This window comes from Pinus tabuliformis, chromosome 6, assembly GCF_031772625.1.
Source record: "Pinus tabuliformis cultivar Carrire ecotype Pingquan chromosome 6, CPIR1, whole genome shotgun sequence".
In the NCBI taxonomy this organism is placed as follows: Eukaryota; Viridiplantae; Streptophyta; class Pinopsida; order Pinales; family Pinaceae; genus Pinus; species Pinus tabuliformis.
The window spans coordinates 583,692,918-583,708,764 of NC_142292.1; positions in this window are offsets into that span (position 1 = coordinate 583,692,918).

Below are 15,847 nucleotides of genomic sequence, written 5' to 3' on the forward strand. Positions count from 1 at the left end.
GGATAGTCTGCCATACCCATGGAGTGAGGTAGGTTACCAACTCATCAAATATATCTCATGTGAGGGTAGATACAGTGTTGTTTATGGCTACCATTTTAGGATGCTTGAAGAATTAAGATTTGGGGTAGAAACACCAGTTCACCAAAGACTCAGCATACCCTATTTCTTGATGCAATCACTCATAGACTCCAACAACAAAGTAAAGGAAGGGAATTCCCAACAATTGGCTCACCATGGGTTGATCAGGATCCTCATTGAGGATGCCCTCCAAAACCTCAGGATCCCTATAACATGGTTAGTCTTCAAAGACTTACCAGCAGAGGATGACATCAAAACCCTCACCTATGATGTTAGTCCTTCTGTCAGTGAGGAGGAGGCAAAACAAGAAGAAGAAGATACAGAGCTAGATGGGGATGAGATGGATGAAGAAGAAACTAATACAGAGGAACATGATGAAGCAAAAGAAGAAGGGGGAGAAGAGAAGGAGGATGATGCTGAAACAGAGGAGGAAACGAGGAAGAAACTGATGGAGATGAGAAAGAACAACAAGAGGAAGAAGATAAGAAAAACAGAGAGGAAGAAGGCATTGAAACAAAAGGGGAAAAACACAAGGAGGAGTCACCTAGGGTGTCTCCAAAGGCCCTTGAGAGGGAGGCAGCAACTGCCCTCACTTCTCTTAGCACCCCAGTCAAGAAAAAAGGGAAAATAGGGAGGTAAACCCCTCTATATCTCATAACAAGAAAGAGCACAAGAATCAAATAAGGGAAGCCACAAATATCAACAAAAATCCCTATTGAGATTTAATATTTCCCTACACCAAGAGACAAAATTCCTTCCCCTAATTCACCAATCACCTATGTAAGGAGGCCTAGTACCAGATCATCTTCCTTAAAGGGTAAGGCCATCCTACAGGATACACAGCAAAAGCTACAGGAAGCACAGAAATTGGAAAGCAAGGTAGGGGAGCAACAAGAAACAAAAGAGGAAGACCTTGAAATAAACGAACCAAGTCCCCAACCTAACCTAGACTCCTACTACCGATTTATTGAAGGAGGCAGGGTGATACCTCAAAAATTTGCTATCCCATTGTTTTTCGAACTTGAGAAGGAGAGGGCTAGAACCCACAGATGGATGCAAATCGCCAAGTCAAAAGGGGTGGAAGAAATTGGGCACATGGAAGAGAAGCTCAAGGAAATGGGCAAAGAGCTAAGTGGCTTAAGGGACAGAGAAGCAATAATGAGAGATCAACTTGAGAGGGAAAATGCATGGCTAAGAGGACAGCTAAAGGAAAGCGAAACCAACTAGCATGTATGGCCAGCCTCTCCTTGGAGGTCGTCTAGTGTAGGATGCCAGCTAAATCCTATTATCTTTACCTCAGAGAAGAATGGTTGAAATTTTAGATTAAATCGCTAGCACAAAGGGGCACCATGCCATTTCAGGACTACAGGCAATTTATTGAACTTTGTGATCAAAGTACACTAGAGGATAGGGCAAAAATGGTTGAGTTTTACTTGCACAACATGGCCCTCACAGACATGAATATTTGGGATCCTAATGCTGAGCTAGGAGATCTACAATTAATGGCTTTGGCATCATGGATGAACCATGAGGAGTCAAGGGCTGCAGAGATGAAAAGAATATTGGCGAGAGAGCAAAATGAACCTCTTTTCATCAAAGTTGAACAATCAAATCCCATGGCCCTAATCAGCACCCATAATCTAATTGCAAATGATCCTCAGTTGGCACCTAGATATCTTGCTACCTAAGAGCAAGCAATTTCACATTTTGAGGATATGTTTAGGCTACTAGGAGATGATAGTATACATGCCTGCTTAAGGAGATGGAACACACTGCCACACAGCTTGAAGATCAGAGAATATCACTCCCCTCAAAGGTTGAGAGAGGCACTCAATAGGACACCTATGTATAAGCAATCAATGAAAAGGTTGAAGGTCAATTGGATAGGCCTAAAACTCAGTCCACCACTACTCCTAGGGATGCTAGAAGGGAGAAAAGAAGAAGAGGAAAAGAGGTAGTGGGAAGAAGTAGAAAGGAAAGCAGGCTTCTATGAACAAGAAGAAGAGACCACAGCAGAGGCATGGGATGTCAAAGAGGCTACCAGAACCATGAAGGACATGGACATTGAGTAAGTTGCTCAGAGGATGAGCAACACTTTTAGTAGGGAGGTGATGATGAGCCTCATCATTGGGTAATTATATGGGGCTTAATTCACCTCCTAGCTTAGTCAAACCAACTATTCTCACAACTTATAGCATACTTTTGATTATATTTTGTTTATGAGATGAGTTAGAGTTGGATATTTTGCTTTGTGGTCTAATGTGCATTTAACGCAGGACTAAAGGATAAAAGCAAGAAATTTTTGGCAAAGACCTTGGTCAAAACTCAAATGGGACAAGGGAGAGGAATTATAGGAGGTAAATCCTCCTCATTTACTACCCCCCCATTCGAATATTCCTCCATTAGCTTGGAGTGCAAACAACCAAATCATGAGGACTAGAAGGCAGCCGAGCAAGTGAAAGTCAAAGCTCCAAATTATCTCGAGTTTGGGGAGCTGAACCTCCCTAATTTTAAGGAAGTCGTTGGAGACTTCAGATGTATAAGTAGAGAAGCCTAGGACCTCAGTAGCATTCGGATTTTTTTATTGTAAAACTCTACTTTATTTTCGAGCTGCAAGACTTGTGACAGTTTTGATGTAATCCATGGTTTTGATAATAAGAATGAGTTTTGTTTTGAGCCAGCATTGAGTTAACTCAAAGGGCTGAAGCTCTTGGGTTAGGGCCAAACCCTAGCAGCCAAGGCTCCTCTTTATTGTACATGTATGCTAGCATAGATTCATGGTTTAATTGTCCATTTGTTTAAGTAGATGCATTTCTATTACAGTAGTGTAGAGTAGATTGGTTGTGTTTTAGTTTGCTACCATTTGTGCCTTCTTTCAATTAGCAAGTTAGAAAGGAGAAAAAGATCACCATAAGGTTGTCAACATGTGTCTCGGCCTCACCTCCTCCCTCTGGGACCATGACTTGAGGAAAAGATCCTTCAGCAACCCCAAAAACATAGATTTCTAGTTCTTGCATGAGCTTTGGAGTTTCTTGTCTTGATTCAATACTTGGTTCATTTCATTGTCATCTTTTTCCATCGCTCTCTTTCTGTAATAATATCTCACTCATATTCTCATTGCCTTCATCACTTCCTTCATGCATAATATGGGCAACTGATTCATGCTTTTCTAGTTTATGAGAATGTATCTTGTTGCATAGTTCTTGGAAGACACAAACGTTTTAAGCATTGCAGGTACTTCAAGAGGAGGTATAGACTTCATCACAAGCATCCATCTTTCACCTCATCCACCTCAACCATCTCTTGGTCCACCCTCACTCTCACTAGTTTTTTTGTCCTTTTTCATTGAAATTCCCCTAGACACATTGAAATGCTTAAGTGGAAGCTAATAAATCACATCTTAATTACATTATACCCATGGATTTCCTTACCATCTAATCCATGACAAACTTGACCAATCATTGTCAACCACGTATCGTATAGCTAACGTATTCATTTCAACATTTGACTTTAGGCGCTCCAAATCTCCACTGTCGATCTATCTCGCTTGATCCAACGGCTATTGCGTCACCCGCTTGCCAACTACCTTGGTCGATCTCCACTGTCGATTTGTCTCGCTTGATCCAACAGCTATCGCGTCACCCGCTAGCCAACTAGCTTGGCCGATCTCCACCGTTAATCTGTCTCACTTGATCCAACGGCCATCGCATCATCGGCTCACCAACTAGCTTGTCCGATCTCCACCATCGATCTATCTCGCTTGATCCAACGACTATCGCGTCACTCGCTCACCAACTAGCTTGGCCAATCTCCACCGTCGATCTGTCTCGCTTGATCCAACGGCTATCGCGTCACCTGCTCGCCAACTAGCTTGGCCGATCTCCACCGTTGATCAATCCCGCATGATCCAATGGCTATCGCACAATCTCGCGTGAATTCTTGCACGACCGATATCCATCAAGAGCGCACGAGAAAGGTGGTTTTCCCATGCTACATGTCACCCACTTAGGATAATCTTGTGAAATTTAGGAATATCACTTACAACTCTTAGGGCGTGCGAGATACTGCTTACCACCTACGAAGACCGCTCCATCATTTTGCACATTTTCCACCCTTCTTTTGACACGTGACTTGATGTGATCCATCCATCTATTAACGTAATCTACTGCGATAAGACCTCTGCCGCTTATCTTCCGTTAATATTGTCCATTGATCCGACTGATCCAACGGTTCTTCATTACTTCTTCCTTTCACTGATTTCGATCTTCGATTGCTCTTTCGCTTGACTCCTTCCCAAACTTTATTCTGCGTATTATTTAAATGATGCCACTCCTGAGCTTTGATTTGGTTATTCAATCAGACTCCAACACTGTCTGATCATCACAATACTCCTCTGAGCACTGTCCTCTCTCTTGGATTCTTTTTTAATTCCCTACACACTTATGTTGTGTACAATTACTCTAATCCACACACAGTTTATAATTCAATTACTCAATACACACCACACTATCCAAACACTCCATAGACCTTCTAGCCATCCTCAACCACCTTCCATCCACCTCTCACATCTATAAGAACAATTAAATTGCATGATTGATTTTACCAAAAAAACCAAAAATTTGAAAATAGATTTAGTTTAGTTTCCTCGCTTACACATTAGTATGGTTTGATGCTCTTTACTTCTGTAACTTAGATAGCAGCATTAGGTTAGTGTTGATTTAGCAATTCTGCTTAGCATAGATGTTTAAATGGTTAATTAGGATATGGTGTGATTTAGAATTACATTTTGTTTTCTTCATTATTGTAGTAGAGTAGCTCTGTTAGAATAGATTTTCTCTTCTTCCATCAAATAATCAAGCTTCCTCTAAATCTATAGAAGTCTAGCTTGGAACCCCTGGGGTCTCTCACTAGATGAACAGTGACAATAGGCGGGACCTTCACTTTTACTTGTGCATATAGAATTGTCACCTCCAAGTTTGTACAAACCCCGGGTTGATAAGTAAAGCTGGTAGCCCAGGAGTTGCAGCATCCTTGCTGCAATACTAGTGCTCATTAGAGGCTAGACAGATAGTCCATGGAGATGGATTCCCAAGGTTGGTTGGGAGTAGGCAGAGGAGTGTACAAGCCTTGCTTCTTGATGGTTGTCTTGGTGATGGCACAAGCAGTGCAAGATCTAATATATTTCCCAACATCCTGTCATATTTTTGGCCAATAAAAGTACTTTTGTAGTACAGCCACAATTTTCTCCACACCAAAGTGTCTTGTGACCCGACTGTAGTTTTAGGTAAAATTGACTCAGGGTTTGAGTCAAGGTTGACCTGGTTAAATAGTAGTGGTTTTGGGCACATGGTATAGTGTACCCATGTTATTATGGTCTATGGTATTGCATGTAATGGAGCCTATAAAAGGCTGGGAATACTTCATTGTAATGTAGGCCTGGAGGTGAGCGGTGAAGGCTCACTTGGCCGAATTGGCCACGGTTTTGACCAATGCTAATGAGATCTCTTTGGTTTGGGCTTTTCCCCGGATTTGTTGTTTTCTTGGATAAATATTATGTGTATTGTTGCTGGTTATTTTATTATTCCTCTCTGTAAATCTCGGTAAATCTCAGTAATAATTTATCTCTCTGCCGTAAATTTCTTAACAACTTGTATCAGAGCTAAGTTGGCTTTAGAAGGACGTTTTTTTGTTGCAAAAGGGTTTGTATTGACCTAGTAGATAGAGAGATAATTGAGTTTTTCTTACAAATCTAGATCAAAAGCCATAGATTGTGAAGCAAAGTTGCACATTATTGGGTCATGAGAGATTCAGTGGATGAGGAGGATATGTGCATGTGGATTAATTAATTGATGAACCATGTACCTGAAAAGAACACCTAGATAATTGGTGGTTACAGCGGCTGGTGACCCATGTAATTCGGTAGATGGGTTCTTTTTATATGGACATTGATGTCATATGTACAAATATAGCAACAAGGGTAAAAATATATATATATATTATAATGGAGTGAAATTTTTAATTTTCATGTAAATGGGCATATTGATGTAAGACCTGGTAAGGCATGTGTAACCCTAGGTAATTACCGATAAAGTTTGGATTAGACCTAGGTAATAGGGGCATGTCCGGTTAAAAAATCCCAGGTAAAAACTTTGAAGGGGGTAAGGACTAGAGTGAGTGGGATTGTCTCACTTAGCAGGTTTTGGCTGGATTTAGTCAAGGAACCCCAAGTCAAGTTTAAGGGGGGAATTGTTAGGTAAAATTGACTTAGGGTTTGAGTCAAGGTTGACCTGGTTAAATAGTAGTGGTTTTGGTAATATGGTATAGTGTACCCATGGTATTATGCTCTATGGTATTTCATGTAATGGAGCCTATAAAAGGTTGGGAATACTTCATTGTAATGTAGGCCTGGAGGGGAGCGGTGAAGGCTCACTTGTCCAGATTGGCCATTGTTTTGGCCAATTCTAATGAGATCTCATTAGGTTGGGTTTTTCCCTTGATTTGGCATTTTCCTGGATAAATATTATGTGTGTAATATTTATGTGTATTATTGCTAGTTATTTTATTATTCCTCTCTGTAAATCTCAGTAATAATTTATATCTCTGCCGTAAATTTCTTAAAATGTAGTGCACCTCCCAAATCAGCTAGGCACTCTCACTTGAAGGAACACAAAGGTGGTAGAGGTAGCATAATAATGCATCTTGGAGGTGGAAATCGGGAAATTTCTTTGCATCTACTAGCATCTAGTATGTGGAGGCGAACTTTGGATCATTTTTGTATAGTTGCAGCCATCCAGAGGTATCGTGGACATAAGAGTTGAGAACAATTCTCAGTGCTACAACTAGGGTCTAGTTGAGGTAGTCTGCAACATGATTGGTGTTGCCCTTTTTGTATTTAATGTTCAAGTGGAATTGTTCCAGATATGTAGACCACTACTGGTGGCGATCGTTCTACAGCTTCCCTTATGTCTGTATAAACTGAAGAGGTTGGTGATTGATGTGGATGATCTTCTCTTTTCCCAGAATGTAATGCTTCCATTGTCGACAAGCCTGCACGATGGAATACATATCTTTATCATAGGTGGGGTACTTTCAAATTGTGTCGGAGAGTGTCTCACTATGATAGGTCACTGGATGCCCGTGTTGGGTGAGGAATGTACCAATAGCATAGTCAGAGGTGTCTGTCTCAATTTCAAATGGTTGTTGCAGGTCTAGAAATGTGAGTACCGGTGCACATCATAGGTGGTGCTACAACTCAATGAACACCTTTTTTTGGGACTCGGACCAGGAAAACTTTGCTTTTGCTTCACCCTTGGTGATCTGACTCAAAGACCAAGTGATATGGGAGATTCCCAACATGAACCTTTGATAAAAATCTACAAGGCCCAAAAAGTTGTGAAGCTTTGTTAAAGTGGTCGGGGCTGGCCAATCCCAAATGACTTGGATCTTAGTCAGATCCACATGCACACCTTTCTCATCTATGATGTAACCCAAATATTTGGCCTAACTCATGCCAAAGGTGCATTTCTCCAAGTTGGCACACAGTTTGTGTTTTCGTAGGGTTTGAAGGACCTGTCGAATGTGTTGCAAGTGTTCTTCCCAACTCTTGTTGAAGATGAGGATGTCGTCCAAATAAACAACCACGAATGAGTTGGTGAAGGGCCCCAAGATGTTATCCATTAGCCTCATAAAAGTAGCAGGGACATTTGTCGACTCGAAGGGCATAACTAACCATTCAAAAAGGCCTTCCTTGGATGTGAAGGCAGTCTTCCATACATCTTTGGGCTCTATTGAAACCTGTTGATACCCAGACTTTAGATCGATCTTGCTAAAGTACTTAGCCCCCTTGAGTCTGTCTAGAAGGTCATCAATCCATGGGATTGGATACCTGCTCCTAACAGTGATTTTGTTTAGTGCCCAATAATCAATGCAGAGCCTCTAGGTCCCATCCTTCTTCTATACGAGTACAATTGAGCTCCCACAAGGCCAGGAACTTGATAGGATGTGCCATTTTTGAAGCAACTCCTGGATTTACCATTTGATCTCTTCATTTTCTAGAATGGAGCAGTGATATATCGTCTTGTTGGGTAGAGGTGATCCGAGAGTCAGATCAATCAAATTCTTGACCTAATAGTGAAAGGGTACCCCTGTGGATGAAGAGAAGATGTCCTTGTATTCTTCCATGACCTTATCCACCTGCGTCTACTTCATGGAGGAAACCTTCCCAGGGACCATGGATGTGGACATGATATTCCCCTTACTTTGACAGTGAATCAGAAAGAAAACAAATTTACCAGTCTGGGAGATGACCTTACTGCATTTCTTAGTAGAGATCAAAGACATGGTGGTAAGCGGGGCTACCTCTGGTATCCTGTATAACTTATTACCCAAATAAATAATAACAATGTGAGGCATTGACTCATATACATCATAACACTACCACAAGTATGGTTGTCCTAATAATACATCACAAACTTTTAGAGGAGAAACATCACATAATACATCATCCGTGAAGGGCTTGATGTTGTATGGAAGGCGGCACTGTTGGCTGACGCGGAGATCTCATCCTTGGTGAAGCCACTCGATGGTGTACAGTTGTGGATGTGGTGGTTGATAGGCCCAACTGCTTCATGACTTCTACTAAAATAAGGTTATTTTTACTCTTGTTGTCGATAATGAATTGCAGTAGCAAACCCTTCACCCACATCTGTGAGTGGAAGAGACACTCACCCACTTATGGATCTTCAGGCTCAATATTTTGGATCTTGGTGGTGGCAATAGTGGTGTTAGGTTCTGCATCAATAATCTACTTCCCTTTGTCATTCCCCTTATCAGGTTTTGACTCAGAGTCGGAACATGCATATGATTCTAAAGCCTTCAGCTAGGCCACCAGTAACTACTTGACCCGAAACTCACTTGTGTTGTTAGTGGGGCTCTTATGGAACTCACACCATTTTCCCGTGTCCTTCTTTGTCTTCGTGGTGTTGTTCTTTTCTTTTAGCTTCAATGAGTTTTCCAGGGTCACCCCACCTTGGATTTCTCCATTCTTTGTGGTTTGAGGGCGCCTTTCCCTTGCTTCAGATTTGCGAATCCAAAGTCTCACTTCTTTTGTTTAAACTTTTGTTTGACCTTGACAACGTATCGGTAGGTGGCGCCAAGTGAGGAAATGTCTAAGAACTCCATCTCGTCTTAGATGTATTTATGCAGAAAAATATGATACTTTAGTAACAAATGTCGCTTATAATCCTTGATACCCAACTTCGTGCGAAGGGTATGAAAAATATTTGTGATCTCTAGCATGTCTTGGTCCCTTGTCGTAGTGTGATCCACTTTATGTACTTATCTTCATAGCTCCCTATAGGGTAATACTTCTCCTTGATGGTGTCTCAGAAAGAGTTCCAATTCAATGCGGATGAAAACAGTGAGGGTTCCCTGTTGTCCTTCTACTCAGTGGGTTTCCCACTAGTCCTTGACATGGGGGGTGGCTTTAAGGAGTGTAAAAGTAATCTTTTCCCTATTTGAAAAATCATGAACCGAAAAATACCCTTCCAGTATATTTAACCATCTATCTATAGCGTATGCATCTATCTAGCCTTCAAATATGGGAATATGAAAGTTGACTTGTACCTTGGTGGGAGTGGTGCCTCCAAAGTGGCTATTGGATGAAGATGCATCGCCTGTGGGCATCCACCGAAGGATCTGGGAAAAGTTTTCCATCATTGCATTCCTCTGTCTTTTGAGGTATTCTTCGAGAAATATATTGAAGGGATCTCCTTCTCCCTCGTCTTTCTTTTCTTCTGCCATGGGAGTTATGTCGGGGTTTGCAAGGCTAGTCTTGCAAAGGTTCATCCAGTTCTATCCCTAACTCCTTATACCCTGACCTCATTGGGGACATGCAAAGAAAAATAGAGAAAGACAAGACCAAAATGATACCACTGATTTGGACTTATGCAGGAACACAACAGAATATAGATATAAACATAAACATAGAGATGCAATAGAAATAAAACTTCATTTCATTAATATCAAAGAACTAAAATATGCTTACATACAGAATGGAAATAAACTAGCTCGAGCGATGGTATCTTATCTCTAAGAAGAGATGTGGCAGATACATGCCTCTAAACTTTGTTGCAATGAGGCTTGAAGGCCTATTTATTATTGAGAAACAATGGAAAACCCTATACATCCAAAAACCTAGCCCTAGGAGATGAAGTGCCAAAACTATGGGCCCTGTTGGGGTAAATTGGTACATCAACTTCCCGGGGTCATAACTTTGGCATACGATCTCCGTTTGATGCGTACGATACCTTGTTAGAAATATCTATCCATGGACTATAAATTTTAATTACAAATGTCAATCTAAGATTCAATTTTACCTGTTTTCCAAAAAAACGTAGTTTAGGGCCTCAAAATGGCTCTGGAAGTTCAGGACCAGAAAAACTGCCAAAAATAGTAAATTGTGCTACAATTAAGGAAACTGAAAATTTGAAAGAAACAATGGTGGGGATCCAAGTGGAATATGTGTTTGGCCACCAATATCCACTTGGATCACATGGTTATCTTGGTTTAGCTATATATATGGTTTATGTTATGAGACAATATAATGTGTTGTTAGTTAATACATGTGTGATTCAGTAAAGAAGTTTTAATTGGTAAATTTGTTAAGAAGATCAAAATACTAATTCAACCCCCCCCCCCCAAATAGTGCTCAAATTTTCCCAACGATTAGTATCAGAGCGGGGCGTTTGGTTACAGCTTGATCACTGGAGAGTAGATCTAGGGTTTGTCGCCGAAAAAGTTGAATTTTTTTCAAAATGACTTCTCAAGGAATGGTTGTCCTCGCTAATGCAAATTTCAAGGTATGGAGAAAAAATGTTTAATATCAGTTTTTATCTTGTGGACCTAACATTTGGAGATTAGTATGTGAAGGTTGTGGAAAGGATCCAATTACATCGGGATGCACTAGCTAGATGCATAATCTACAAGAATATTCATGATGATGATTTGAAGAAGCTAGTATGTTTGAAATATGCAAATGAAATCTGGGACAAGCTAGAATTCTTATTTGGAGATGGTACCAGCAGCAATATGGAAAATGAGAAAAAGAGCAACAAAAAGAAAAACAAGAAGAAGAATAAGGAAAAGGAAAAGGGCCTTAAAAAATAAGAAACTTCGCCACAAGAGTCTCATCCTACTGGTGCAAATGATTCAACTAATGATGAAAAGAAACCAGAAAATCATGAACCTAAATGTATAAATATTAATGGTTTTCTCTTGAGTTACAAGTTTTATTATTCAAATTTTTATCATGCTAAAGTGTCTAGTGAAGATGAGAATGATATTAAGGATCTTAGAGCTGAGATTTATAGACTAACAACTACATGCAAGGATCAAGAAAAAAATTTGTAGATCTATGATGATGAGGCCAAACTCAAGGAGGAAATTGTCAGCTTAAATATTAAGTTGGCATAATCAAAAAAAGTTGAGGAAATGATGAGGAAGTAGTACCAAGAAAAGGAAAACGAATGTGATAGATTATAAGCTAAAGTGGTGTCCATGAGATAGCAGCAAAAGATGGAGAAGAGAATTATATCCTTGGATAGTTTGTTTGAGATCCAGAGATCACCATTGGTTAAATATGGTATTGGATTTAAAAATGGTGAGTCTAGTTTTCATGCAGGGAAAAACAACAAAGAAGAACCCGAGAAGCTCGTAGCAAACAATACTAGCAACAAGAGTTTGAACCAAGGAAACAAGAAGTAGAACTAGCAACAGATCAAGCATCAAAGCCAACAGCAACAGAAAAGAAAACCTCAAGGAGCACCTACATTTAGAAGATCTTTCTCTCCAAGAGAGGATCGTGACAGATTTGTAAAATTTCAAAGGAAAGAAAGTCCTTTGTTCCTTTCTTGCATAATATAGAATGTTACATTTGTCACAAGTTTGGACATGTTGCAGCTAACTGCATGAACAAAATGAATAGATGTAATCAGTGGAGCTTGCAACAATATCAACAACCAAGGAGATTGGTCATCATGTATAATCATGGTTTTTATGGTTATTTCTATTCATGTAACATGTTTGGCCATAAGGCATATAATTTCAGATCTAAAAAGCACATTGCATGCAATGTATAGATCAGGCATGAGCAGCAAGAGATTAGATCCCCTTGCTTCATATCTTGGCCATGTGGAATGTTATACATGTCATATTTTTAGCCATATTGCAAGAGACTGCTTGTTGCCCTATTATTTAAGGAAAAATCAGCAAAAGCAACAAAAACAAAGAGGACCTAGCAAAAAACCATTTAAGGAAGAAAAGAAGTAGCCAAAGATGGTGTGGAGAAAGGAGTATCAACCCTTCAAGAAGTGAAGTCCATCCCCTCCTACAGTCCATGACTACTTCTTGCATATTTATAAGAGGACTGCTAAATTTATTAGAGGTGCATAACCTCGGGGGGTGTATGAAAAAAGTATAACATTTTGATGAGTACAATTAGTTCATTCAGCCTCATGTTCATTCAGGTCCATAGGATCAGTCTGTCTATTGGAGGTATATTGAGCTCAAGGGGAGCTATGCATGGTATCATATTTGCATGGAACTTTTTACTTTTGTTCATCACTTTCACTCATATACATGTTTTCCTGAGTGAAATGGATACATCTTTCAGCCACGTATATGTTTTTGGTTTCCACTAAGAGTTGGTTGAAAATATGGGTAGCCATGCATAGAATGTGATCATTGCTTCATCCATGTATAGATATGACATGAGACATGGTCCATAAATGTAGAGGTTGTTATATGTAGTTTATTACAGCCATATGTTTTCCATTGTTTCGTCATTATGTATTTTTTTAGAGTCCAGACATTAGTAAGTTGAGTCATCATGGTGATAGCCATGTTATCAAGGAGTCTCATGGAGTCTTTTTGTAGCCACATCTATGGGCTAATGTTGATGTAAGAGTCATGATGTGTCATGTTTTTAGTCATTGGCCCATAGGATATTTTATAGAAACAATGTATTTCATTGATAAATGATGTAAAATGATCATAATGCCCTATAATTGTATTGTTTTATCATTAGGTCTTCTATTGGTTTGGTGCCAGAGTTAGGAATTCATGTAAAAGTGAGTCATGAGGTCATGTAATAGCCATGTATGAGGTTTTTGTATCACTGCTACAGCCATGTATTTTCATTGTATATGTCATTTTAGTTATGGTCATGTGGAGTCTTGGTGTTTTTTTCTTAGCAAGGAAGCAAAGTTTGTAGTAGAAACAATTCATTGCAGGTTAGAGCTTATTTTGGTTATGGAATGTGTTTAGGGGGAGCATTATTTGTTCCTACTTACTTCAGCCAGAAATTGTTGGAATTATGATCCATCTAGAATATTTCATGATTTACCTCATGCTATGATCATGATTATTTGGTTCTAGACCTCATTATATGAGCAGAGAGGAGATTTTGGCCATTCATTTTGTTTGTTGTTATAAGGTTTCTATGGACAGTTAGGTTGGTGCCTTATATGCTTGATGTGGCTTATGATTTCCATATGTTAACATATTGTTGTGCATTGCTAGAGTTTGTTTGTTAGGTATGTTGCTATGAATGATGATTAGTTTATTATGTTGTTTGTTGCTACTAATATGAGAGGCATGGATATTTGTTGATATACATTATTTTTCAGCCATATAGAGGTCTGATGCTTTAGTGGTTATGTTTCACCTTTTGCTACCTTATCAGATGGATTTGGCCCTTTGTCATTGATTTCAAAGAGGGAGTGGTATAGGAGATTAGTACAGAGTTTGTGTGTGGTTACCATCAATGCCAAAGGGGGAGATTGTTGGAATTATGGTGTGCATGGTTCAAGCTAGCTAATGTTGGCATTGGTTCATGATGGCAATTAGTTCATGTTGGCATTGATGTCAATGTTATGTAGCCTAGATGATGTGTGGATTCCTTCCTTGTAGCATGGTTCTAGCTAGTTGATTTGGAATTGACTTGGTTATGTTGGCATTGATCTCAACCCTTGATTTCAGTATTTAATGATGTAGCTTGATGGTAGTATGGTGTTCATGGACGTGTTGCCTTGTGTTTCCTTGTGTTAGCATGTGTTGGCATGTGCATTGATTGGAGGAATTGGAGATGCTACTATAGGTTTATGATGGTTATCTACAGGTGTTGGAGATGATGACTTAAGTTTCATTCATGTTGTTGAGTTGGCACACTAGTTGATTTGGAAACTAGGTCTTCATCTTGGTCTTCGTGCTTATGCTCATGGAGATGACTAGTTGCAGCAATATGTTGGCCTCATGATGATGATGAAAAGGTGTTATAGGTATGTTCAGATGTGTTTCACCTTGAGCAGGTGGTTGAGGAGATTTGAGGATTTGTTTGCAGTCATGCCAACCTTTATTTCTTGGTTTCTAGGTCAATATGGCACTAACACTTGGGAGACTTGTTTTTCTCATTTGCATAGGTTTCAAAGGCTATGGAATAGGTTTGGAGGCATGTACAGGAGCTGGAGAAGGTGACCAAATAGCTGACAAAGGTTTTGGGTTGAGGTTTGATGTTTTTACTTAGGTTTTTTCCCAACCGCTGGCATGGAAGCTTGTGGGAGAAATTGAAAGTCTCTAGCTGTTGGCAGATAAGCTTATCCATGTGGTTGCAACCTAAATCAAGCAATTTTGTCAATGCGGTTGAGGATTTTCACGAAAATCCTCTAGATTCCTTGTGCAAATCATATGAAAATTAGCATGGAAATTCCTGGAGGCTTTTAGGTTAAGTTTTAAAGGTTAGGAATTGTTTGAAAAGGTCCTCAAATTATGTGAACATTTAGTGCACAAGTATTGGTGATAGTGGATTGATTTTGTCAAATTTGTGCACCCTTGATCCTAGCCCAAAGGTGAATATCACCCTTCAAGTTTTATATACTTCATTTTGGAGTTGGGTGAGGTTGGATGAGTGAGTGTATGAGTGAGAAGGTTGTATAGAAGTAAATGAATGTATCAGACCTAGTGTATAACATAGTTGCTTCAGTGTATGAGCTCTAGTGGAAACAGTTTCAGTAGATCTACTTGTTGAAGCAGTTTTTTGATTCATAACTTCAGATTATAGATCAGAGAAGCAGATAATTGTAGCTGAGGTTTTGGTAGTGATGGATAGCTTGGTATAACTCCATATTGATATTCTCACACCTTTTTTTGCATGAGCTAATGATGCATTTAGCACATAGCCATTTTGTTTTATGTTGTTGATTGTATTATGCAACATTCATATTTTGGTGTGAGGGTTTGTTATTATGATTGAGTATGAGTTTTATTTCAGCTGCTGGTGATAATATTATTAAGATTTGGTGCATTCATTGTGGCCAATATTTTTCTGGAGTAGAGAGGATATTTGTGGTGTTATTTTGATTTGATGAGATTGTCTTGCTGCTAGAGATCATATTGTAGAGTTGAATTATGTTGAGCAGAAAGTCTTGGGATCTAGTATGAAAATAGATGAAATGAGGTCCACATAGAGTAGAGGAGAAATGAATTCATGGTTGTGGAGCATTGATTGCGAATTTTCAGTGAAAGTAATAATTTCTCCATCCAATGTTGGTTAGATAGTCCAATCAGAGTTGGGCGAGGATCGTTGATCGTGGTGGCTTTCAGCGGATGGTAGTATGTAGATCTGTGTCAGAACATAGTCCTTTGAGTTGATCAGTAGTATTGATTCTCCTAGCTAATTTGTGTTGGCCTATTTTATATGAGGTCGAGTCTCCTA